Source organism: Balaenoptera ricei, chromosome 6 (assembly GCF_028023285.1).
Source record: "Balaenoptera ricei isolate mBalRic1 chromosome 6, mBalRic1.hap2, whole genome shotgun sequence".
Taxonomy (NCBI): domain Eukaryota; kingdom Metazoa; phylum Chordata; class Mammalia; order Artiodactyla; family Balaenopteridae; genus Balaenoptera; species Balaenoptera ricei.
In genome coordinates this window covers 38,843,558-38,870,080 of record NC_082644.1, presented here as the reverse complement: position 1 = coordinate 38,870,080, position 26,523 = coordinate 38,843,558, and positions in this window count along the sequence as shown.

The window sequence follows — 26,523 nt, the reverse complement described above, 5'->3', positions numbered from 1 at the left end:
CCTCTTTGTTTCGCGGTGCGCAAGGAGAGGGGATTCAGAGCGCCGCCTAGACGAACTCCAGAGGCGGGCGCGAGCCGCGGCCATCAGCGCGGACCCCAGAGACTGGTAGGAAACGCTAAGGCTGCTGCTGCCGCCACCAAGAAACCTGTGTGCGAGCACAGGTCACTCTCCACACCGCCCCTCCCGGGAGCCGGTGCAGCTCGCCACTGCCAGGCTCCCGTAATCCGGGGACAACTTCCCCGGGAGAACACACGGCGCGCCTCAGGCTGCTGCAACGTCACGACGCCTCTGACGCCGCAGGCTCGCCCCGCCTCCTCCGTACCTCTCCCTCCCCCGGCCTGAGTGAGCCAGAGCCCCCGAAGCAGCTGCTCCTTTAACCCCGTTCTGTCTGGGCGGGGAACGGACGCCCTCAGGTGAGGTACATGCAGAGGCGGGTCCAAATCCAAAGCTGAACGCTGGGAGCTGTACGAACAAAGAAGAGAAAGGGAAATCTCCCCCAGCAGCCTCAGAAGCAGCAGATTAAAGCTCCACAAACAACTTGATGTGCCTGCATCTGTGGAATACCTGAATAGACAACGAATCATCCCAAATTCAAAAGGTGGACTTTAGGAGCAGGATATATTAATTTTAATTTCCCCTTTTCCTTTTTTTGTGAGTGTATATGTGTATGCTTCTGGGTGAGATTTTATCTGTATAGCTTTGCTTTCACCATCAGTCATAGGGTTAGGTCCGTCCATTTTTTTTTTTTTTTTTTACTTAAAAAAATTTTTTTTCTTAATATATGCTTTTTTAATAATTTTTTCCGTATTTTCTATTTTTAGAAATTAAAAATTTTTTCATAAGTTTTTTCATATTTTTTATTTTAAAAAATTAAAAATTTTTTTCTTAATAAATTTTTTTCTTAAAAATCTTTTTCTTACTTTTTACTATAAAAAATTAATAAATCTATTTTTTAAAATTAAAAAAAAAATTTTTTTCTGAATACATTTACTCTTAATAATTTTTTCTCTTATTTTTTATTATAATAGCTTTATTTTATTTTATTTTATCCTCTTTTTATCTTTCTATTTTTTTCTCCCTTATATTCTGAGCTGTGTGGATGAAAGGCTCTTGGTGCTCCAGCCAGGCATCAGGGCTGTGCCTCTGAGGTGGGAGAGCCAACTTCAGGACACTGGTCCACAAGAGACCTACCAGCTCCACGTAATACCAAACGGCAAAAATCTCTCAGAGATCTCCATATCAACATCAAGACCCAGCTTCACTCAACGACCAGCAAGCTACAGGGCTGGACACTCTATGCCAAACAACTAGCAAGACAGGAACACAGCCCCATCCATTAGCAGGGAGGCTGCCTAAAATCATAAGGCCACAGACACCCCAAAACACACCACCAGACGGGGACGTGCCCACCAGAAAGACAAGATTCAACCTCATCCACCAGAACACAGGCAATAGTCCCCTCCACCAGGAAGCCTACACAACCCACTGAACCAACCTTACCCACTGGGGACAGATACCAAAAACAACGGGAACTACGAACCTGCAGCCTGTGAAAAGGAGACCCCAAACACAGTAAGATAAGCAAAATGAGATGACAGAAAAACACGCAGCAGATGAAGGAGCAGGGTCAAAACACACCAGACCTAACAAATGAAGAGGAAATAGGTAGTCTACCTGAAAAAGAATTCAGAATAATGATAGTAAGGATGATCCAAAATCTTGGAAATAGAATAGACAAAATGCAAGAAACTTTTAACAAGGACGTAGAAGAACTAAAGACGAACCAAGCAACGATGAAAAACACAATAAATGAAATTAAAAATACTCTAGATGGGATCAATAGCAGAATAACTGAGGCAGAAGAAAGGATAAGTGACCTGGAAGATAAAATGGTGGAAATAACTACTGCAGAGCAGGATAAAGAAAAAAGAATGAAAAGAACTGAGGACCGTCTCAGAGACCTCTGGGACAACATTAAACGCACCAACATTCGAATTATAGGGGTCCCAGAAGAAGAAGAGAAAAAGAAAGGGACTGAGAAAATATTTGAAGAGATTATAGTTGAAAACTTCCCTAATATGGGAAAGGAAATAGTTAATCAAGTCCAGGAAGCACAGAGAGTCCCATACAGGATAAACCCAAGGAGAAACACGCCAAGACACATATTAATCAAACTGTCAAAAATTAAATATAAAGAAAACATATTAAAAGCAGCAAGGGAAAAACAACAAATAACACACAAGGGAATCCCCATAAGGTTAACAGCTGATCTTTCAGCAGAAACTCTGCAAGCCAGAAGGGAGTGGCAGGATATACTTAAAGTGATGAAGGAGAAAAACCTACAACCAAGGTTACTCTACCCAGCAAGGATCTCATTCAGATGTGATGGAGAAATTAAAACCTTTACAGACAAGCAAAAGCTGAGAGAGTTCAGCACCACCAAACCAGCTTTACAACAAATGCTAAAGGAACTTCTCTAGGCAAGAAACACAAGAGAAGGAAAACACCTACAATAATAAACCCAAAACATTTAAGAAAATGGGAATGGGAACATACATATCGATAATTACCTTGAATGTAAATGGATTAAATGCTCCCACCAAAAGACACAGACTGGCTGAATGGATACAAAAACAAGACCCATATATATGCTGTCTACAAGAGACCCACTTCAGACCTAGAGACACATACAGACTGAAAGTGAGGGGATGGAAAAAGATATTCCATGCAAATGGAAATCAAAAGAAAGCTGGAGTAGCAATTCTCATATCAGACAAAATAGACTTTAAAATAAAGAATATTATAAGAGACAAGGAAGGACACTATATAATGATCAAGGGATCGATCCAAGAGGAAGGTATAACAATTGTAAATATTTATGCACCCAACATAGGAGCACCTCAATACATAAGGCAAATACTAACAGCCATAAAAGGGGAAATTGACAGCAACACAATCATAGTAGGGGACTTTAACACCCCACTTTCACCAATGGACAGATCATCCAAAATGAAAATAAATAAGGAAACACAAGCTTTAAATGATACATTAAACAAGATGGACTTAATTGATATTTATAGGACATTCCACCCAAAAACAACAGAATACACATTTTTCTCAAGTGCGCATGGAACATTCTCCAGGATAGATCATATCTTGGGTCACAAATCAAGCCTTGGTAAATTTAAGAAAATTGAAATCGTATCAAGTATCTTTTCCGACCACAACGCTATGAGACTAGATATCAATTACAGGAAAAGATCTGTAAAAAAATACAAACACATGGAGGCTACACAATACACTACTTAATAACGAAGTGATAACTGAAGAAATCAAAGGGGAAATCAAAAAATACCTAGAAACAAATGACAATGGAGATACGACGACCCAAAACCTATGGGACGCAGCAAAAGCAGTGCTAAGAGGGAAGTTTATAGCAATACAAGCCTACCTCAAGAAACAGGAAACATCTCGAATAAACAACCTAACCTTGCACCTAAAGCAATTAGAGAAGGAAGAACAAAAAACCCCCAAAGCTAGCAGAAGGAAAGAAATCATAAAGATCAGGTCAGAAATAAATGAAAAAGAAATGAAGGAAACAATAGCAAAAATCAATAAAACTAAAAGCTGGTTCTTTGAGAAGATAAACAAAATTGATAAACCATTAGCCAGACTCATCAAGAGAAAAAGGGAGAAGACTCAAATCAATAGAATTAGAAATGAAAAAGGAGAAGTAACCACTGACACTGCAGAAATACAAAAGATCATGAGAGATTACTACAAGCAACTCTACGCCAATAAAATGGACAACCTGGAAGAAATGGACAGATTCTTAGAAATGCACAAACTGCCAAGACTGAACCAGGAAGAAATAGAAAATATGAACAGACCAATCACAAGCACTGAAATTGAAACTGTGATTAAAAACCTTCCAACAAACAAAAGCCCAGGACCAGATGGCTTCACAGGCGAATTCTATCAAACATTTAGAGAAGAGCTAACACCTATCCTTCTCAAACTCTTCCAAAATATTGCAGAGGGAGGAACACTCCCAAACTCATTCTACGAGGCCACCATCACCCTGATACCAAAACCAGACAAAGATGTCACAAAGAAAGAAAACTACAGGCCAATATCACTGATGAACATAGATGCAAAAATCCTCAACAAAATACTCGCAAACAGAATCCAACAGCACATTAAAAGGATCATACACCATGATCAAGTGGGGTTTATCCCAGGAATGCAAGGATTCTTCAATATACGTAAATCAATCAACGTGATACACCATATTAACAAATTGAAGGAGAAAAACCATATGATCATCTCAATAGATGCAGAGAAAGCTTTCGACAAAATTCAACACCCATTTATGATAAAAGCCCTGCAGAAAGTAGGCATAGAGGGAACTTTCCTCAACATAATAAAGGCCATATATGACAAACCCACAGCCAACATTGTCCTCAATGGTGAAAAACTGAAACCATTTCTACTAAGATCAGGAACAAGACAAGGTTGCCCACTCACCACTATTATTCAACATAGTTTTGGAAGTGTTAGCCACAGCAATCAGAGAAGACAAAGAAATAAAAGGAATCCAAATCGGAAAAGAAGAAGTAAAGCTGTCATTGTTTGCAGATGACATGATACTATACATAGAGAATCCTAAAGATGCTACCAGAAAACTCCTAGAGCTAATCAATGAATTTGGTAAAGTAGCAGGATACAAAATTAATGCACAGAAATCTCTTGCATTTCTATACACTAATGACGAAAAATCTGAAAGTGAAATTAAGAAAACACTCCCGTTTACCATTGCAACAAAAAGAATAAAATAGCTAGGAATAAACCTACCTAAGGAGACAAAAGACCTGTATGCAGAAAATTATAGGACACTGATGAAAGAAATTAAAGAGGATACAAATAGATGGAGAGATATACCATGTTCTTGGATTGGAAGAATCAACATTGTGAAAATGACTCTACTACCCAAAGCAATCTACAGATTCAATGCAATCCCTATCAAACTACCACTGGCATTTTTCACAGAACTAGAACAAAAAATTTCACAATTTGTATGGAAACACAAAAGACCCCGAATAGCCAAAGCAATCTTGAGAACGAAAAATGGAGCTGGGGGAATCAGGCTCCCTGACTTCAGACTATATTACAAAGCTACAGTAATCAAGACAGTTTGGTACTGGCACAAAAACAGAAATATAGATCAATGGAACAGGATAGAAAGCCCAGAGATAAACCCACACACATACGGTCACCTTATCTTTGATAAAGGAGGCAAGCATACACAGTGGAGAAAAGACAGCCTCTTCAATAAGTGGTGCTGGGAAAATTGGACAGATACATGTAAAAGTATGAAATTAGAACACTCCCTGACACCATGCACAAAAATAAACTCAAAATGGATTAAAGACCTAAGTGTAAGACCAGACACTATCAAACTCTTAGAGGAAAACATAGGCAGAACACTCTATGACATACATCACAGCAAGATTCTTTTTGACCCAGCTCCCAGAGAAATGGAAATAAGAACACAAATAAACAAATGGGACCTAATGAAACTTAAAAGCTTTTGCACAGCAAAGGAAACCATAAACAAGACCAAAAGACAGCCATCAGAATGGGAGAAAATATTTGCAAATGAAGCAACTGACAAAGGATTAATCTCCAAGATTTACAAGCAGCTCATGCAGCTCAATAACAAAAAAACGAACAACCCAATCCAAAAATGGGCAGAAGACCTAAATAGACATTTCTCCAAAGAAGATATACAGATGGCCTACAGACACATGAAAGAATGCTCAACATCATTAATCATTAGAGAAATGCAAATCAAAACTACAATGAGATATCATCTCACACCGGTCAGAATGGCCATCATCAAAAAATCTAGAAACAATAAATGCTGGAGAGGGTGTGGAGGAAAGGGAACTCTCTTGCACTGTTGGTGGGAATGTAAATTGATACAGCCACTATGGAGAACAGTATGGAGGTTCCTTAAAAAACTACAAATAGAACTACCATACGACCCAGCAATCCCACTACTGGGCATATACCCTGAGAAAACCATAGTTCAAAAAGAGTCATGTACCAAAATGTTCATTGCAGCTCTATTTACAATAGCCAGGACATGGAAGCAACCTAAATGTCCATCGACAGATGAATGGATAAAGAAGATGTGGCACATATATACAATGGAATATTACTCAGCCATAAAAAGAAATGAAATGGAGGTATTTGTAATGAGGTGGATGGCCCTAGAGTCTGTCATACAGAGTGAAGTAAGTCAGAAAGAGAAAAACAAATACAGTATGCTAACACATATATACGGAATCTAAGGGAAAAAAAAGCCATGAAGAACCTAGTGGCAAGACGGGAATAAAGACACAGACCTACTAGAGAATGGACTTGAGGATATGGGGAGGGGGTGCGGTGAGATGTGACAGGGTGAGAGAGTGTCATGGACATATATACACTACCAAATGTAAAATAGATAGCTAGTGGGAAGCAGCCGCATAGCACAGGGAGATCAGCTCGGTGCTTTGTGACCACCTAGAAGGGTGGGATGGGGAGGGTGGGAGGGAGGGAGATGCAAGAGGGAAGAGATATGGGAACATATTGTATATGTATAACTGATTAACTTTGTTATAAAGCAGAAGCTAACACACCATTGTAAGGCAATTATACTTCAATAAAGATGTTTAAAAAAAAAAAAAAGACTGCACACACTGAAATGTGAAAATGTGTCATATATTTCCCTTAGTGCTCTTAGAACTAGGTCATTAATAGCATGCTTAATTAACGACAATTTTTCATAGATGTGTAACAGTCAAGGTTCCAGTAGGAAAGAGATGACATGCTCAAATTAGGATAATTCAAGAAATATTAAATGAAAGAACTATTTAAAATTTTGCAGGGAAACCACAAGGAATAATGCAGTCCCCTGGAACTACTGTCACTGTAACTAGACACTCGGGACTCAAGGGAAGAGAGGAAGGCATGATTACCAACCAGAAGGTAAAAATCCTGTAGAGGATGCCATCTTGAGAGGAGCTGCAATCTTCTGTCAAAGGGCACAGCCATCCAAGGCCAGCCAGCCCACAGTAGCAGGGATCCAGGAGAACAAATATCCCAACCTCACTCTCCTCCCTCCAACTCCATCAGCTGAATCCAAGAGGGAGCTGGAGGGCAAGGAAGCCCATTTGTTCTGTCAGGTTCATTACCATTAGGAAGAGAGCCGGGGAGAGTAGATGTGGACGGGCAAAGAAAGCATGCAGCCCAGAACCCGAGGTCTGAAAATGACAGTTCCTAGAGTCCCCCAAACAACTTTAAAATTATCACAGTCAACCCAGGGTGATTAAGAAACAGATGTAGCAAATTCTCAGTCCAAATTTGACCAAACTCCCAACCCAACTTTCTGCCCCCCATGCACTTTTTTCCAGCCTTGTGTCATCAAGTGCCAACGGACATCCTTAATAAGTCACCGGAATGTGTTAATGAACTCAGTGGGTGGAAACGTTTCACAAGGCATACGTCTGTCCAACCATCATCTGGTACACTTTAAATATCTTACAATAATTATACTCCAATAAAGATGTTAGAAATAAATAAATAAATATCTTACAATCTTGTTTGTCAATTATGACTCAATAAAGCTGAAAAAAATAATAAAATATTTTTTTAAAAGAGAGAAAAATAATGTCACCTGAAAAAATAAAGATACTGGTAACAATTTAGTAAATGTATTTAAGATAAAGGGTCAGAAGCATGATTAATAAATGGAGGAGCACCCATAAAAATTCAAAACCTTTCACAATTTTTTAAAATAATTCTTGCTTTTCTTCTCATTGCTCTATATATTCTATATTGTTCTATCTATATCTATAGATAGATACAGATTCTATAAAAATAGAATGAGACTTGCCATTCAAAATACCCAACTGAATACAAATATTTACCTTTTCTCTCTGTAAAACCCGCACTGAAATAATAAAATGAATATAAATAATTAAAATAAATCCATAGCAATTCCTGTAAACCAGAGAACAGTGCCACCAGAAGATCAGATAGTGATAAATTTAGAGATAAAGCAGAAGGGAAGCATTTGATGGTAAACTAATAGGCCTGAGGATCTCATAAACCCAAAATTAACAGGGAAGGACATCCAAAAGTAGTGAGGTTCGCCATTCAGAACTTCTGAATAATCCCAAGTCAGCAACAAAGGCCTGGAGAAGGAGCCTTTAGGGGGCTAAAATCTGACCATTGGCTCTAGCTTTCTGAAAGTGCACTTCTGATGAGGCTGCGACCCTGGGTGGTTGCTGGGAGCCACCAAAGCTGATTTTTATAAGGGACAGATGATGCCCTTGTTACCCAGAACACAAGCTACCAGCACACCTGCCTTGTACCCGGCAAGAGAAGGAGCTCACTGTGCGGGCTGAGGCGCTGGAACCCACACTGGACACTGTCAAAAACAAAATACAGCGAGTAAATTTGCAGCTCTAACTGGCTTTATTCAACAATTCCTGAATTGGGCAGCATCCAATCTAGCAACTTGAAGGACGCTCAGCTCCTGGGAGTGGTACAAAACGGAAGGCTTTTATAGAAAGGAAGGTGGGGCAAGGAAGCCATTAGCAAAAGAAACAAAAAACGGTTATTTGGGGCCAGGACACCTTCTTTTTGGAGGGTAGGGAACAGCACGGGGTTTATCGTGCAGATTGCCTCTTCTTCCTCTGGAGGTGGGGCGGGGGGTGGAGAGGACCTACTTGACCAATGACCTCGTTGGTGCTGAACAGAAAACTGGTTGATTAAGATTACATTTCTGGCGAAGGTCGTAACTGCAATTAAGTTTGGTATTGAATCTAGGTTTGGCATCATGAACTTTAGCACAAGGGACACCATCTTGGGCCTGTGGTTTTTCTCCTTAACAGCACTTCGGAGGGGGACATGGGCTCCAGGCCCACAAACCAGCTGATGCCTTTCCTAATGATTTCAATCAATATTAAATTTAAGAAATTTTGTTTTTAAAAACATATGTGTAGTAATCCCACCCTTCAGAAATTATTTCTGTACGTATGTGTGTGCACCCACACCTAGATGCATAGACAGGTATCTATTTTAATGTTCAGAAAATATTAACACAGGTGTTTGGGGGATAATTGGATTTAGTGTGATTTGTAGCCTTCTTTTTGTACTTTTTAAAACACACACCTGTAAAGATTGAATGGACCACAAAAGGTGACATATCCTCCTTACTGTGTCAGAGCAGAACTGGGACACAAGCACAACTTCTTAATTCCTCTACTTGTGGGCCTGTGAATCCTCGGTCACATCAGCTGCAATAACCAGCCTTAACAACCAGCAGCAGACCCCCAGGCTCCCAGAGGAACGTCGGGTGCCTGACTCACCAGTAAATGTAATTCTTAGAAAATTAGAGGACAAGGGATGTGATGGGGGGTTCTAAGAAGATCAGGAAAAGACTGAACTTCCTGCCAACCTAATGGGTTAGAACTGAGACTCTTTATAAGCGGACCTCAAGACAGGAGGGACCTAATCTATTCTTCCATGCTGTTCTCATCCATTATCGCTCTCAGGTGTTACCCTTCTTTTCAACTCTGTTCCCTCATTAGAAGGAAGAAAGGAAGGAAGGATTGCCATTTATTTTTATATTTTTGTATCTGTATATATATTGCTATATATCTTTATATATTTATGTATCTCTGATTTGCTAACTCAGTCTTTTAATCAACTGCTTTATAACACATATTCCAGTAGCAATTATTCCATTTATCTGACAATTGCTTTCTTCTCCCTCTATCCCACACTGGAATATAATCTCTAGGAGGGCAAAAAGAATACCTATTTTGTTTATCACAATATTTCCACTGCCCAGCACAGTCTAATGTCTATGTAATTAATAAAAAAAATGTCCTTAGAGAACAGACTTGTGGTTGCCAAGGGGGAGGGGGGTGGAGGAGAGATGGATTAGGAGTTTGGAATTAGCAGATGCAAACTATTATATGTAGGCTGGATAAACAACAAGGTCCTACGGTATAACACAGGAAACTATATTCAATATCCTGTGATAAACCATAATGGAAAAGAATGTTTAAAAAAGAATGTATATATATATATATATATGTATAACTGAAAGAGTTTGCTGTACAGCAGATATTAACACAACATTGTAAATCAACTATACTTGAATAAAATAAATTTTAAAATAAAATAAAATAAATAAATGTCCTGAGTGTCTACCATGTGGCATTTCATACACTGGGTACTGTATCTACATCATCTCATTTTAGGGACTTCCCGCAGTTGGACTGGATATTCTGAAATAGCTGCCCATCACAAAACACTCAAATGTTGGATGAATTCATCAAACACAATTTAAACCACATCGTTGTACTCACAAGAAAAGAAAAGACATCTCCACCCCACATGACCCTGCCAAAAACCCCAAACCTGAAAGCTTAAAATAGAACAAATTCAGTAGCTGGGGCTACACTGGAGTGAGAGCCAATGCTGATGCCAGGGACCCAGAGCCTCAGGAATTCACAGCCACGGGCATGGGAATAAGATACTGGGTCTTGAGTCCACTGAAAATGAGACTCTTGCAGAAAGCCAGGACCCCTGAAGTGGCTACAAACTCAGTGAAAGGGTGGGCAGGGGGAAATCAGCCAGAATCAAAGGGAACCCACAAAGAAACTTACCTGTCTCTACCAGATCCCAGTAGAAAACTCAATAATCCTGTAGTGTCCCTGGAGAGACTGTAAACGTAGGCCTGTTCACACAAGAAGCTGAGAAGAAATCCACCCTGGCTGGGAGGGGCTTTGCAATGTGTCCCCTTGGCTGGGGTGAACCACACATCCCCAAATTCCCTTCATCCCAGGTTTCCTGTCAGAGCGGGAGACAAAAGAGACCTTGTGGGAGATTTGGAGGCTGGAGGAGAAGCTGCAGTCATGCTGAAGCTCACACACTTCCTGGTTTACCTGCTGGTGCACCTCAACTGCATGAGGCCACAGCCGGGCCTGCAGCGGCTCCTCCTTCCTCTGGGCCCTCTTCAGCTTCTCTGACTCCTGGGCCAGGTGTGTCTGTTGAGCTTCCTGATGAAGAGCCCGCGCCACCAAGATCAAAGGTGATGAGAACGGCCACGGTTTTCAGTCTGTCCTCCGAGGCTCCTGTTTCTGCAGTGGTCTGGCTTGTCCTTGCTCTTCCCCGTGCTACAACCGTCCTCTCTTCTTCAGCACCCGTGGGACTTGGCTCCGGCATCAGATGCAAAGACCGCAATCCCACAGAACCTGCTTAAATGGCAGCCACGAGTGCATAGTCAAGTACTGCAAAAATCATATACGTGTACTTATCCTGGGGGTCCAACTGCTCTAACTGAACCCTGACTGACACAGAATTTGGTACCTGAGTCTGATTCTAGAGGAGCAGAACCTTAAGGATAGGTTCCCTGAATTGCTTCTGGGTTTTCTTTTCTTATTATTTTTTAAAAATTGAGATATAATTGACGTATAACATTGTATTAGCTTTAGGTACACAACATAGTGGTTTGATACATGTGTACATTGTGAGATGACTACCACAATAAGTCTAGTTAACCTCCATCACCGCAGTTACAAATTTTTTTATGATAAGAACCTTAAAACTCTACTCTCAGCAATTTTCAAATATATAGTACAGTATTATTAACTATAGTCACCATGGTGTACACTACATCCCCAGGGTTTGCTCATCTTATAAGTGGAAGTTTGCACCTTTTGATCACCTTCCCATTTTGCCCATCCCTCCCCCCACCCCACCTCTGGCAACTACCAGTATGTTCTCTGTATCTGTGAGCTTAGTTTGTTGGGTGCTTTTTTGTTTGTTTTATATTCTATACATAAGAGCATATGGTATTTGTCTTTCTCTGTCTGACTTATTTCACTTAGTATAATGCATGCCATCAAAGTCCATCCATGTTGTCACAATGGTAGGATTCTTTTCTTCTTTAATGGTGAATAATATTCCATTGTGTGTATATATATCACATTTTCTTATCCATCCATTCGTTGATGGATGCTTAGGTGTTTCTGTGTCTTGGCTATTGTAAACAATGCTGCAATGAACATAACTGCAGTTATGATAGTGATATCATTTCCTTCAGATAAATAATCAGTAGTGGAATTGTTGGATCATATGGTAGTTCTATTTTTAGTTTCTTAAGGAAACTTCATACTGTTTTCCATAGTGGCTGCACCAATTTACAGTCCTACCAATAATGCACAAGCATTGCCTTTTCTCCTGTTCTCCCCAACACTTTCATTTCTTGTCTTTTGGTAATAACTGTTCTAACAGGTGTGAGGTGATAGCTCACTGTGGTTTTGATTTGCATTTCCCTGATGATTAGTAATGTTCAGCACATTTTCATGTGCCTGTTGGCCGTTTGAATGTCTTCTTTGGAAAAATGTCTATTCAGATCCTCTGCCCATTTTTAATTGGATTTTTTTTCCGAGTTTGTATGAGTTCTTTATATATTTTAGATATTAACCCCTTGTCAGATATATGATATGCCAATATTTCCTCCCATTCCATAGGTTGCCTTTTCATTTTGTTGATTCCCTTTGCTATACAGAAGCTTTTAGTTTGATATAGTCACACTTATTTTTGTTTTTTGTTTGTTTGTTTCATTTTTGCCTTTGTTGCTTTTGCTTTTGGTGTCAAATCCAAAAAAATCATTATTAAGACTGATATCAAGGGTTCTGGGTTTTCTGATGTTTGGTTCTCTGGTCTAATTAGATTTAAAGGCATTAATGACTGTTTCCAGTGGTAAAGAATGGACTGGTCTTTAGTGAAGCAACAAAACAAAACAAAGTATTGTTTACAATACATACTCTTTCTTAGCCCTGCTCTCTGTCAACTGAAACTGTTCTGGTTCTTGAAATGTTTGCTCCAGACCTAAGATTAGAAATTATATAATTCTTCCAATCGTGTGCCTGAAGGCTAGAGTTAATGTATGATTTTCATGTTTTCTTTCATTTCTTAAACCTTAATTTAGCTTTTATCTTTATAAATATATACATAATTTTCTAAGCTTTTTCCTTCCCTGGTTGACCCATGCTCTTGATTAACCCCATCATGCCATGTCATTTGGTATCTGCCTACCCAGAGCCCCTTCTAAGGAAAATCACTCTACCAACAGCCCCTGCCACCTAACCTTAAAGCACTTGGTCCCTTTACACCCTCGTCTTTGCAGATTGGGCTAGGAAGGGCAGGACCCTCGGGATCAGGGTGACACTGCAGAGGGACCAGGCTGAGTCCCTCTAATCTAGTTCATCTCCTGGTGTCTCCTGGGACAGAGCTGTTGGGACACCTTTTCCCCAGGGTCCCATGTTCGGGGTGGTCCTTGATAGCTCCCCTTCACCTACACCTTCTTACCCCCACTCTATCTTGGGACATGAACCATTTTGAAAGTTGAAAGTGAAGTTGCTGTTGTGAGAAAATGAGTGTAGCGCAACATTCAGCTATGGACCTCACCAGTTGGCCATCAACTCACCTTACCCTTCTTCCTCAAACAGAAACACCTTTCTTTTCAAGTTGCTTTTGTTACAGAATTAAGGAAATGGCTGCTAGGGCTTGGTGAGAAAATCCACCAAATGTCCCAAGCGTTGCTAATGCTCAGAAAGACGGGCTTTGTGTATGTTCTTGTGAACAAAGTTTCCTCCCATTGGTGGAAGAAATGCCAGATACACCAAACATGGATAGTTCCAAATTTATAGTTTCAACAGAGACAAAAAAGAAGAAAAAATTACCAGCAGAGACATGTCCTCTGGGGAAGATTTGGTAAATACTGAAGATTCAAGTCTCATCCCCCAATTCCATCCCTGTGGGGCCTTGTCAGCAAATTCATTGCCCTCCCAACCATCAAAGGAACACTTCTTTCTCACAGAAGAGCCCTTAAGAACCTCAAATGCAAAGAGAAAAGCATCTCAACAACAATGGTTTCAGGGGAAATTTTCAGAAGGAAAATCTGCTCAACTAAAGATGGGGAATGGATCTCCTCAGGAAATCTGTGCCTCTGGAAGAATACTGGGACAAGGGAACTTTGAAGTGGTCCCTGAGGTTGCAGGGGACCACTAAATGGGCAAAAGATGGCAGGCTGGAAGCTCCACTATCAAGTTACTTGGACGAAAGTCGAGCTTCCTAAAGAGTGTGAAACAGGAACACATCATATGTCAGGAGCAAGTGTTTGAGACGCCTAAGTGAATGTACCTTGTGACGGAGCTTTGTGGGGAGGGAGAATTTGAAGAAATTCTGAGAATGAGTCCAGGTTGATCATCCAAAGCCTCACTCACGTCAGCTAGAGCATATCTTCACAACAGGATACACAGAGATCTGAAACTGGAAAGCACGATGGTTTAAAGCAGCTTTATTGATGCTACCAACTTCAACATAAAGGCAATTGTGGCTTAGCTCTGCAGAAGCCATGCTGTGAGGCACACGTGGGACCCCTGCAGCTATCAATGCCCATGGCCAAAGCCAGCAGTGTGACACTGGGTCACAGATGCGTAAGGACATGTTATTATGTGGGAACCACACTTTTTAACAAGCTCAGAAGAGAAATTTTTGAATTAATAAAAAAAGAAAGAACTATGTTTTGAAATCCACTTGGGGATTTGATAAGTGACTGTGCCAAAAGCATCTTGAAACAACCTACAAAAGTGGATCTTGCAACTAGAATCCTGCCTGAGGAACTGTTAGGTGACCAGTGGTTAGCAGGAAACATGCTTTCTTGGGCAAGATCCACCAATGTGCTGGAAATTCTTTAAGAGGGAAAAACAACTCAAGAACTGATGAAGAAAACACAGCAGATGGAAAGAAAAGCAATTGCTCCATTCGAGGACAATCGAGAAGTTACCAACACAGGGGAAGTGGATCTGGTGTCATAACACTTTGATTGAAGAGGAAAACCAGCGTTCTGCTTGTGAAAATGTAGCTCCTGTGACCAGCAAGAAGGTAAAATGGCCTATTTGGACATGTTCTCTTCAGCCTCCACATCTTGCAAACTCTTTCCAATTGGGCTCAAGGAAGAAATAGAGAAACCCATTGTGATTTTGAGCCAAGGAATAGCAACCAAAGGAACTATTAAATCCAATGCCCTGTGTAGAACCAGAAAGTGTATGGTTTCCTCCCATGCTGACCAGTACAATGACAGGCTGCTCTTTCTAGTGATAAGAGGAAAGGATGGGAGGGGAAAGGGTGGAGCTACACTGAGCCTGTTAACACGCTGAGTCCTACATCTGCTTGCATCCATTTAAAAGTGAAGCTAGGAGCTTCCCTGGTGGCACAGTGGTTAAGAATCCGCCTGCCAATGCAGGGGACATGGGTTCGAGCCCTGGTCCGGGAAGATCCCATATGCCACGGAGCAACTAAGCTTGTGCACCACAACTGCTGAACCTGCGCTCTAGAGCCCATGAGCCACAACTACTGAGCCCATGAGCCACAACTACAGAAGCCTGCACACCTAGAGCCCATGCTCCACAACAAGAGAAGCCACCACAATGAGAAGCCCGTGCACCACAAGGAAGAGTAGCCCCTGCTCGCCACAACTAGAGAAAGCCCGCATGCAGCAACGAAGGCCCAACACAGCCAAAAATAAATAAATAAAATAAATAAATTTAAAAAAAAAAAAAAAAGTGAAGCTAGTTATCTCCAGAGCAGCATGACCTGCATAAGGGGGGTTAAAGGACAGCCACTGATGGGCTTGATGGCAGGCTGTGGCTGGAACCCAGTTGGGACAGATACAAGTGTTGTCTAGACAGGCAGAGACCCTCAAAGCAGTAAGGCCACTTGCGAAGACTTCAGGGTATACTTGCTCAGTTTTACTTATATCAAATTGTATTTAGTCACGATTATTTATAGAGGAATAAAGGTGGCCAGATATGATCATGGAGGTCCCAGATTAGATGCACTTTGCAAGAGAAGACTTTGTTAGGAAATCCCCGATAACCTTGACACAGGCTTTACAGGAAAGTGCTCTGACCATTCACACATGTTCTCATGGTTTTAGGTTGCTAGAGATTGCTCAAGACAACTTATTTTAAACTTGGAAAAATATATTTTCTAACTACTTACTATTAACCAGCTGCTAAATTCTCCATACATTGATAGAATTAATTAAAAGTAGATGTTAAGCTTACCTCCCCTGGCCCCTCAAAAAGTGAATTCTGCAAGAGCAAGGGGAGATTCACTGCTGGTGGCAATGTAAATCAGAACAAATTTTCTGAAAGTTATGGAGCATATACCAAAAGGCCTCACAACATGCATATTCTTTGCACAATCATCTTTGGCCTTGGTTTTCTCATCTGTAAAATGAGAACAATGATGTCCCCTCCTCAGATTGCCACGGGAAAACTGAAATTCTGTGTTCAGATCAGCTGAAATGAATAGCTGCTCAGTAAATGCCACTTCCATTTCTCTCTTACCTGTGGTAAAACCCCATCTTGTTTGCCACTGTGTCCCTTTGCTGAGGTCCTGCATATGTACGACAGCTTGGTGGATACCGTGACTACTTGTGTTATTAGTTAGACCTGGTGCCTTGTGGCATGCACTCTGAGATGGCTTTTAAACAGAGATGATAAGCAAGGTAAGTCTGAGGCCAAGAAGCCAGTTGCAACCAGCTCATGAGACATTAAATCCATGATGTCCTCACCCTGTTAGCTTTGTGTTCTGATCAAATAAGCCTAGAAGGAGACAGAAAATGCACCATGACTATCCATGGTGTACCCAGGACTGTCACATGTGTGATCTTATTTAATCCCCACAGCAACCAGATGAAATAAAACATTATTAACTCCAGTGTAATGGGTGTGACTGTAATGTAACATGGTGGATGAGGCCCCGGAGCTCAGAGGAAATGAGTGGCTCCCACATGGCAGTCAGAGGTAGATCTGGGGTTTAACCCAGGTTTTCTGACTCTGAGACCCATTCAGGGTCACCACCCCAGGAGGACTTCTGATTCCATTTCTGACCCAGTCAGCACTTCTGTGTGCAGGCATCATGCTGGTTCTGGGAAGGCAGAGGGCAGTGAGCCAAAGCCCCAGCTCAGCACACAAACTTGGGTTTCCACTGGGGAGTCGGTTTGTGGGGAACAAGGAAATGCACTGAGGGGAGCCCCTGGGGTTGGATGGTCAGAAGATCCAAGGAGACTGTACCTGAAATGAGACCTGGAAGTACCAACCCTGTAAAGATCTCAGGGTGGGGAAGCCCTAGCAGAAGAGCAAGAAGAGCAAAGGCCTCGGGGTGGGTGGGGAGCGAACAGGGAGGGGATGGCGGAGAAAGAAGGCCAGTGTGGCTGGAGCAGAAGGAAGAATGGAGAGTGTGAGAGAGGCAGGGGGTGACCAAGGTCTTGATCAGCCAGGGCCACGTGGACCAGGATGGGTTGTACTCTGAAGTGTGGAGGGAAAGCTTTAAAATGTTTGTAGCAGGGAAATGACACCATCTGATTCATATTGTTTAGAGCCTTCCCTGGCTTATGTGTGGGGAGTGGAGTGAGGGCAGTACCACCAGTTTGGGGGCTGTTACTGTACTTCCAGAGTGAGCTGGTGGCGCCTGGCCAAGGGCAGAATCAGGAAAATGCAGCAACGTGGACCATTTTGCTATTTTTGAGGTATCACTGAGCCAACTTGCTAATGAGTAGAGTCTGTGACAATTGGGAATAAGGGTAGGGGTAGGGGAAAGAAAGAATTTGAACAAGGTGGGTGGTGAGGCCATTAACTGAAATAGGGAGGCCAAGGGGACAAACAGATAGGACGCTGGAGATGAAGAACTCTATTTTGGCTGTGGCAAGTTTGAGGTGCTGGTTTGATACCCAGATGAATACAGGTAGGCAGCCGAACTGACCTTTTGCCCTATGGAGTGATCAGAGTTGGGTTGTATCAACTAGGAAGTGAGTATAGAAGAGAGCGAGTTTGGGTCCTTGTTTAGAAAGTTGGAGCAACTGCCTGCTCTGCCTTAAAGATGGTCTTCACTAAGATTGAATGAGTGCAGACTTCTGTTTCAACGTCAGGGATCGTCACTAAGTTGCAAACACCACACCACCATTCCTTCTTCTCAGAGGTTAGAGGGCTGATGAAGAAAGATGGCTTTGTGGAGAAGCTCTCCTACGGTGAAGGGTTGGGAGGGGTCCTGGAGTGATCACCACTCTCCCCTCCAGCGCCAGCTGGTTTCTCTGAGTCCTGGCCTCATTTCAATGAGCCTGGGACAACTAAACATAAGTTGGTCTTATTAAGGTCTTATTAAGGACAGGTCTTATCCTGTCCTTGTTTCTGTGAAGCCCATCACCATTGCACAGAAATATGTAACACGACAGAGCCCATCATGTTGTTGAGTTGCTCGTGAAGCTTTGGGGCAGTTGACCTGAGAAATGTGAGTAATGCCAGTGCTTCCTTTTCTCAAACTTTATAGGCACATGTTTCTGCATGGAGAATTTAACACATGGAAGTTTTCATTTTGTAATTTCCAGATGTTCTGCTGTTATCTATGAGGAAGACCAATACCATTTATTTTCTTTGTTTGCATGTTAAACACACACACACAACCGTCCTCCCATCTAGCTACAAAGCAGAGAATATTTTTTTCTTTGATCTTTATCTTTCCTCTCCCTTTGAATACAGATCAAGCATGGAAAATTTCCAGTCAAAGGAATAATTCTTCCCAAAGCTGTGATGCAAATGAGGAGGGGGTGGTAATGATGTACACCTGGACACAAGGCTGACCACTCGTCGTGGCATCCAGGGGGGCAAACACTGACCTGGGAAGGCCGCCCCCGCACTGTGTTCACCCCTCTACAGCTTGTCCAGCCACTCAGCCACCCTGGGCTTCATCTCCCACCCTTCCAACAAAGAGGATGAAAGCATTCATTCTCTCCCCAAGGATGCCATGGAAAAGGGCGTGTGCGAATCCACTGTGTGTGCTGTGTGGTCTGGGTCACTATAAGATGGAAAATGTAGGAACGGAAGTATGAAAGTAAAAGACATGCTTTAAGGAGAAAGTCTTCTTTGATCTCACTTGGTAATTAAATAAATCAGTATTATTCACCCAATACGTATGTTTCCCACTCATTCCCTCAAAAACACTATATACAAATAATATTATAAATGTCTACGTACATCTATCTATGTAGAGACACACATACTTCTCATACGCAATTATACACAAGGACACTGTAGGTTGCATGTATATTAAACATCTAGAAATCTTTTCTGAACTCCTACCCTGTGCCAGGGTCTATGCTAAGTGCCATGGTTTCAAAAATGAATAATGCGCAAAATATCTTTCCTTGTGGAGTTCACTATCTAGTAGTGGATACAGAGTTCTAAACAACCTCGGCCTGCTTATCAAGTGCAACATTAAGCATTTTGTTCAGATATAGAGACATTCAGGGGAGATTCAGAGCACCACTACCTTGCAGAAAATAGAGGCTGAATAATGGCCCCCAAAGATATCCACATCCTTACCCCGGAAGCCTGCAAATGTGATTATCCATGTGGGCCCAATGTAATCACAAGCCTCCTTATATGAGGGCTGCAGGAGGATCAGATTCAGAATAAAGAGATGTGACAACAGAAGCAGAAGTTAGAGGGATATGTTTGAAGATGAAGGAAGGGGCCACAAGCTGAGGAATGTGGGTGACCTCTAGAAGCTGGAAAAGGCAAGGAATGGATGGCTCCCTCTGAAGCCCCCAAAAAGGTATCAGCCCTGCTAATATCCTGAGTTTAGACTTCTGACCTCCAGAACTGAGAGAGAATAAATGTGTGCTGTTTTAATTCTCTAAATTTGTGGTAATTGGTTATGGGGGTGACAGGGAACTATTGTATTGATAGAAGGCTCAGAAGGGATTCCTGGAAGAGGTCAGATTTCGGTTTGAAAGCTCAGCAGAATGTTTCAGGAAGCCAGTACAGGGCAACAGGCTGGGGCAGCCAGAAAGGGGAGCGTCTCAGCAGTGGGTGAGAGTGTAGAAGCAGGTGTGCTGTAGAGGCTGTGCTTTAGTTTTTTGTTCTGTTCTGATGGTAGAGGGTAGTGGAGAGGAGGGAGAGGTGACACTAAGCAGTCTGTGAAGGCCTTGCATGGGGAATATCAGTTATCTATGGCCACAATAATGCTGCACAATACACGATGCCAAGACTGTAGCTTTAGACACCACCCATTTCTTATTTCTCACAAATCACTGGGTCATCTGGGGGGCTGTGGTGATGTGAGCAGACTCAGCTGATTTAGTTGGGCTTCTCACACATCTGCGGTCAGACAGCAGGTGGGCCGTGGGATGGATGGTCCAGGTTGACCTCAGCTGGGAGGTCTTGGCTCTCCACGTATCTCTCACATCCTTCCAGGGGGGTATCTTGGGTATGTTCTCTCAGTAGTAGCAGAGTCAAAAGAGAAGAAGCAGAAATTTACAAGCACTTTTCAACCTTCCTCTTGGCATAAAGATTATTACCATCCCTGGTGACCTAAATGGGAAGGAAATCCAAAAATGAGCGGACATATGTACACATATAGCTGATTCACTTCGCTGTACAGTAGAAACTAACACAACATTGTAAAGCAACTATACTCCAATGAAAATTAATTTTTAAAAAAAGAAATAAGTAAAGAGGAATAAGAGGTTACAAACTTCCAGTTATTAAATAAATAAATCATGGGGATATAATGTACAGCATAGGGAATATAGTCAATAATATTGTAACAACTTCATAATGTATAAAAATATCAAATCACTATGCTGTACACCTGAAACCAATATAATATTTTATGTTAACTGTAATTTAATTTTTTAAAGTAAAAAAAAAAAAGATTACTACCGACCCATTGGCAAAAGCAAGTCACAAGGTGTAATCATTTGCTAGGGCTGCCATAACAAAGTACCACAGACTAGGTATCTTAACACAACAGAAATTTATTTCCTCACAATTCTGGAGGCTAGAAGCCCAAGATCAAGGTGTTGGCATAGTTGTTTTTTTCTGAGGCCTCTCTCCTTGGCTTGTAGATGGCCATCTTCTCCCTGTGTCTTCACATTGTCTTCCCTCAGTGCATGTCTGGGTCCTAATTTCCTCTTCTTATAAGGATACCAGTCATATTGGATTAGGACCACCCTAATGATCTCATTTTAACTTACCTGTTTAAAGGTCCTATCTCCAAATACAATTACATTCTGAAGTACTGGCGCGGGGGTTAAGACTTCAACATACGAATTTTCAGGGGGACACAGTTCAGCCCAGAACACATGGCTTAGTCCAGAGTCAGTGTGAGAGGGGGGTACCAAAGGGTGTGGACCCTGGAAAGCATGAACATTTGGGACCACTAATGTAATCAATCTACCACACAAGGAATTGAGAATTTTGATTTGGATTCGTTACATGGTTGGAAGTCTGAGGAGTTTTACCTGGGGAGTATAATAATAATAATAAATTGCATGTAAGGAAATTATCGTTCCAAACATATTTCTTGCTAAACAGAGCATTGACTTACAGAATACTAATAAAAGTGGGTTCTAAATGTCATGGCTTTGATCCAACATACTGATTTCAGTTATCTATTGCAAAGTAGTCCAAACCTTAGTGGCTTAAACAACCATTTATTAGATTTCATAATTTTATGAATCAGGAGCTTGGGCTGGACTAGCTAGGTACCGCAAAGCCCCGAGAGAGAACTTCCAAGAGAGAGAAAGTAGAGGATTGCAGCCTTTTAAGGATGGGCCTGGAAGTGGGCACAGAGAACCGTCCACTGCACTCTATTGGTCAAAAGAGTCACAAACAGGGCTTCCCTGGTGGCGCAGTGGTTGGGAATCTGCCTGCCAGGGCAGGGGACACGGGTTCGAGCCCTGGTCTGGGAGGATCCCACATGCCACGGAGCGACTGGGCCCGTGAGCCACAACTGCTGAGCCTGCGCGTCTGGAGCCTGTGCTCCGCAACAAGAGAGGCCGCGATAGTGAGAGGCCCGCGCACCGCGATGAAGAGTGGCCCCCGCTTGCCGCAGCTAGAGAAAGCCCTCGCACAGAAACGAAGACCCAACACAGCCATAAATAAATAAATAAATAAATTTATAAAAAAAAAAAAAAAAAGAGTCACAAACAAGATCCCTCTATTCATTTCTAAAATCCTGTTGCTTCCTCAGGAAAACGGGGCCTGAATAGCTGGCTTTCCATGTTGTCCTTTTTGCACATGTTTGAGAAGGGCTTTACAAGAATGTGAGCAACGTTTCAAACCTATGTGGAACGAACAGCACATGACCTGGAAGGCAGGTTTGTGGCCTCTTCTCCATCCTGGAGAACTAACCCACACACCTATGCATGGCATCCAGACCCAGGGTCTCCCAGCCTGGGCTCCTGTGTTCCTTGGTGCTACCAGCAGCAGTGGGCTCCATGCCCACTGAAGAGCGGTGGAAAGAATGAAGGAGGACGACCTTCTGGCCCTTTCCTCTTGGTGTTATCATTCTACTAGCCCCCTCCAACAAAGGAGTGAGGGGCCCGGGAGAGCATGGTTCCAGCCCCTCTGCCCCACGAGAGCCTGGAGGTGGGGCTGAGTGCCTGGAGGTGGGGCTGAGTTCCTGGAAGGCTTTTTCCTTCCACTCGCTCCTCTCAAAAGTGCTCACTTCCTCAGAATCTCCTCAACCCACCTCCCCTGCTCAAAAGAGAAAGGCAGTTAATCTTCCCGCTACACACGCTAGAACTTATGTCTGGGATTGGGCTCCCCCAAAGCGGACTCCGAGACGAGGATTCAAGTGCAAGAAGTGAACTTGGGAGGTAATGCCAAGAAGCACCTGTATGGAGTGGGAAAGGGAAGGAACCCAGGAGAGGACGTGTTAGCCAGCAGATAGCCACGATGGGCAGCCAGGGCTCACCCTTGCTGACCTCTGGGGATGCCGTAGAGGGTACCTCAGAGTTGGCCCATGCATATGGGGTGGAAGCCGGGATACTGACTTCCAGCCCCGCCCATCCTGGCTGACGACTGCTCTCAGGCGCCAACTCCCCTGCACATTGCACCTGCCCCAGGAGTGGGCCTAGCAGCTAGAGACAGCCTCAGGCAGAGCCACGGGTGCTCCTGTAGGAAGCTGCCAACATGCGCAGGTCAGGAACAGTAAGTGTTGAGGGGATAAAGATGGGGCACCAACAATGTCTGCCACCAACTCATATCCAAGGACCCACATTAGACCTCACATCATGGCCTTTTTTACCAATTACATCACTGAGACGTTTTTATCAAATAAGAAGAAAATCAAATTTTGAATGTAGTATGTATCTTCAGCAAAATAAAATATGATGAGAGAAGTTAAAACAGTTCAGAAAAGTAAGGAACCAAAAATAAAAGTCAGTCTCATCTCTGTCTCCATACCCCATTCCACAGAGGTATCTACTCTCTTAACTATTTTCTGTTTTAAATGCTTGGTTATAATCATCCCTCTAAATCATATACTTAGACAGGAGGTCCTCATTATCCAAGGACAATTGGCACCGGAAAAAAAGCCACTTAAAGTGAACCCATTTAAAATGGAGATCAAAATTTCACAGTAAATGGTGATTAGGAGATTATCTTGCAAACTGAAACTAAAATGATAAAAATAAATGTATTTTATTTAATTAAACTTTTACTATAATGGCAACTGTGCACTAATTCTTAGAAAGAATAAAGAATAAATCAAGCATTTATAGGGTTTGGGGAGTAATTCTGCAGACAAAATTGCATAATAGCAGGATAAGACATGGTGCATTTCGTATTTGACTTTCACTGTTTAATCATAGAATGGACATTTTTGCAAAGAGCATTTGAAGACTTCATAAATTCCAAGCACTTCTCTTTATTGTGTGATATTCAAATCCATTTCCTATGAATGACTGCACTGTTGTCACCCTGCTCAGCTTTTCTCTTCTCAGTTGTTAACTGGCCTCACTCCACCGAGTCCTTGTTTGTCCTTGACTTTGAGTGTTATTCATGAAGCTGTCCTGTATCACTTTAGAGTTTACATAAACTCCTACATCTTACCTAAGGTTTGCAATTGGCTGAATTAATGTAATAGGTGCAGAGAACTGCAAGTGTCAAGAAGGGAAGATGTTTTAGTAGGAACTAATTTTACCAATATTTATATCGTTTTTTAATATATGCATACTTTGACAACTTTTGATTCCCTACACAACCTCATAGGTACAGAGACCAGCATAATGAATATTCAGATAGCAGGGAGCACTGTACCTCCATTTCTTTTTTTTTTTTTTTTTTTTTTACATTAATTTATTAATTTTATTATTTATGGCTGTGTTGGGTCTTCGTTTCTGTGCGAAGGCTTTCTCTAGTTGCAGAGAGCGGGGGCCACTCTTCATCGCGGTGCGCAGGCCTCTCACTATCGCGGCCTCTCTTGTTGCGGAGCACAGGCTCCAGACGCGCAGGCTCAGCAATTGTGGCTCACGGGCCTAGTTGCTCCGCGGCATGTGGGATCCTCCCAGACCAGGGCTCGAACCCGTGTCCCCTGCATTGGCAGGCAGACTCCCAACCACTGCGCCACCAGGGAAGCCCCTCCATTTCTTAATTTACCAACTTTGGACAATATCCACTGACATTCCCACTATGAAAGATGGGAAATCACTGCCCTTAAATTGCCTGCTTCATCCCCACTCTCCGTACCGCTGGATTTTTGTTGTATAATCTTATTCGTTCTTCTAGGTTTGCCTTTATACTTTTAGATATACTTAAACTTCTATTTCCTGATCCAGAAATGTTAACCTTCATCTCTTGACTCTGTCGCTGAGAACCACTGTCTTGAGCCACCAGCAGAGCTTGCCCAGTGGACCTAAGAACATGGAGACACGTGTAAGAAGTCACGACCACAGCTGTGCAGGCCCCTGTAAGGCAGTTGAAATAGCAGTTGATTCGGACCAGGTCTCTAGATCCGTTCTGTTTTCAGTTTCATGGGGAAACTGAAGTGGTCGACTGTGCCAGAAACGCACATCCGTGAGCAGCAGAGAAACCATCTTTTATATGACAATCTATTACGAAAATAGGAGCTAACGTCAATGATAATTTTCAAACCAATGTATCTATCCTGTAAAGTGAATTAAACCTAAAATCTGAAAGAACAGTAACCTTGAGGGCAGAAGTTTCCAAACCTGGTAACACATCCCAAGCACCGGAGAGCCTGATTTCCCAGTCCCACTTCTGGCCTCTGGGAGGAGGGCTGGGGAATCGGGCTTTTCATCAGGAATGCCAGGTTTGTGATCCTTCTGGAGCCACTGCAGCCCAGGGCCTCACAAGAGCACTTCTGGACCACCTCTGTAGAGGCGGTCAGTTGTCCTGGCTAAAGCCACAGGCACTGAAGCGGGAGGAGGAGTGGTGAGAGAGGGGAAGACACGTAGTGTGCACCTCACCCCCACCTAGTGCCGGGCCAGGCTCTCCACGTGTTTTGTCCCCTTTCATCCTCACAACACTGCCATGAAGTATTAATATTCCCATTTCACAGACAATAAAACTGAAGATCAAAGAGGTCAGGCAAATTATTCAGGTCATTTAGCTTATAAATGCAAAAACCAAGATTCAAACCCATGTAACTTGATTAAGCAAGACCATTTCTGGCTACAGAATGGAGAAGATGGTGTGATGGGTTGAATTGGGTCCCCTCAAATTTCATATATTGAAGCCCTAACCCCCAGTACCTCAGTTTGTGACTGTACTTTAAAATAGGACATTTTAAAAGATAATTAAGGTTAAATGAGGTCATAAGGGTGGGCCCCAATCCCGTAGGACTGGTGTCCTCGTAGGAAGAGGAAGAGACACCAGGTATGCAGCAGTACAGAGGGAAGAACCGTGAGGACACAGGGAGAAGATGGCATCTTCAGGCCAAGGAGAGGGGCCTCAGGAGAAACCAAACCCGCAGCACCTTGACCTTGGACTTCCAGCTTCCAGAGCTGTGAGAAAATAAACGTCTGCTGTTTAAGCCAGCCCATCTGTGGTATTTTGTTATGGCAGCCCTGGCAAATGAATACAGAGGGAAAATGGAAAACTCAAGGAGAAAGAGAAGGGAAGGGAAAATAAAAGAAAGGGAAGCAGAACAAGTAAGGAAAAAGCGTTCATTTTTGGTTGCACTTGGGATTTGAGGGAGGAGCTTGCACATCATGAATCCGTGGAAGAGCAGCGAACAAAACTTGGAGGAAGCCTCCTTTAACCACTGACAGGGAGGCCCCTAGAATGAGCTGCACATGGACACGAGCTCTCCACACGTGTCCCCATCCCTCCTGAGCATCTGCTGGCCCCCAACAAGGGATGACCTCTGCTTCCCCGCCTCCTGCACTTGACATGACAGGATGCCCCAAATGGAGGCATCAAGAGGAAATCGTACAGAAGTCCGACTAGACAGTCAGATTCTGTTTTTCAAATGGGTTTTCAAATTCATCATGGAGGGATGGTTTACATCTGTGTTTTTCCCAACTTTGCAGCCCTGTGTTTTCCCCATCCTCACTGCTGCTGGTTCTGACTTCAA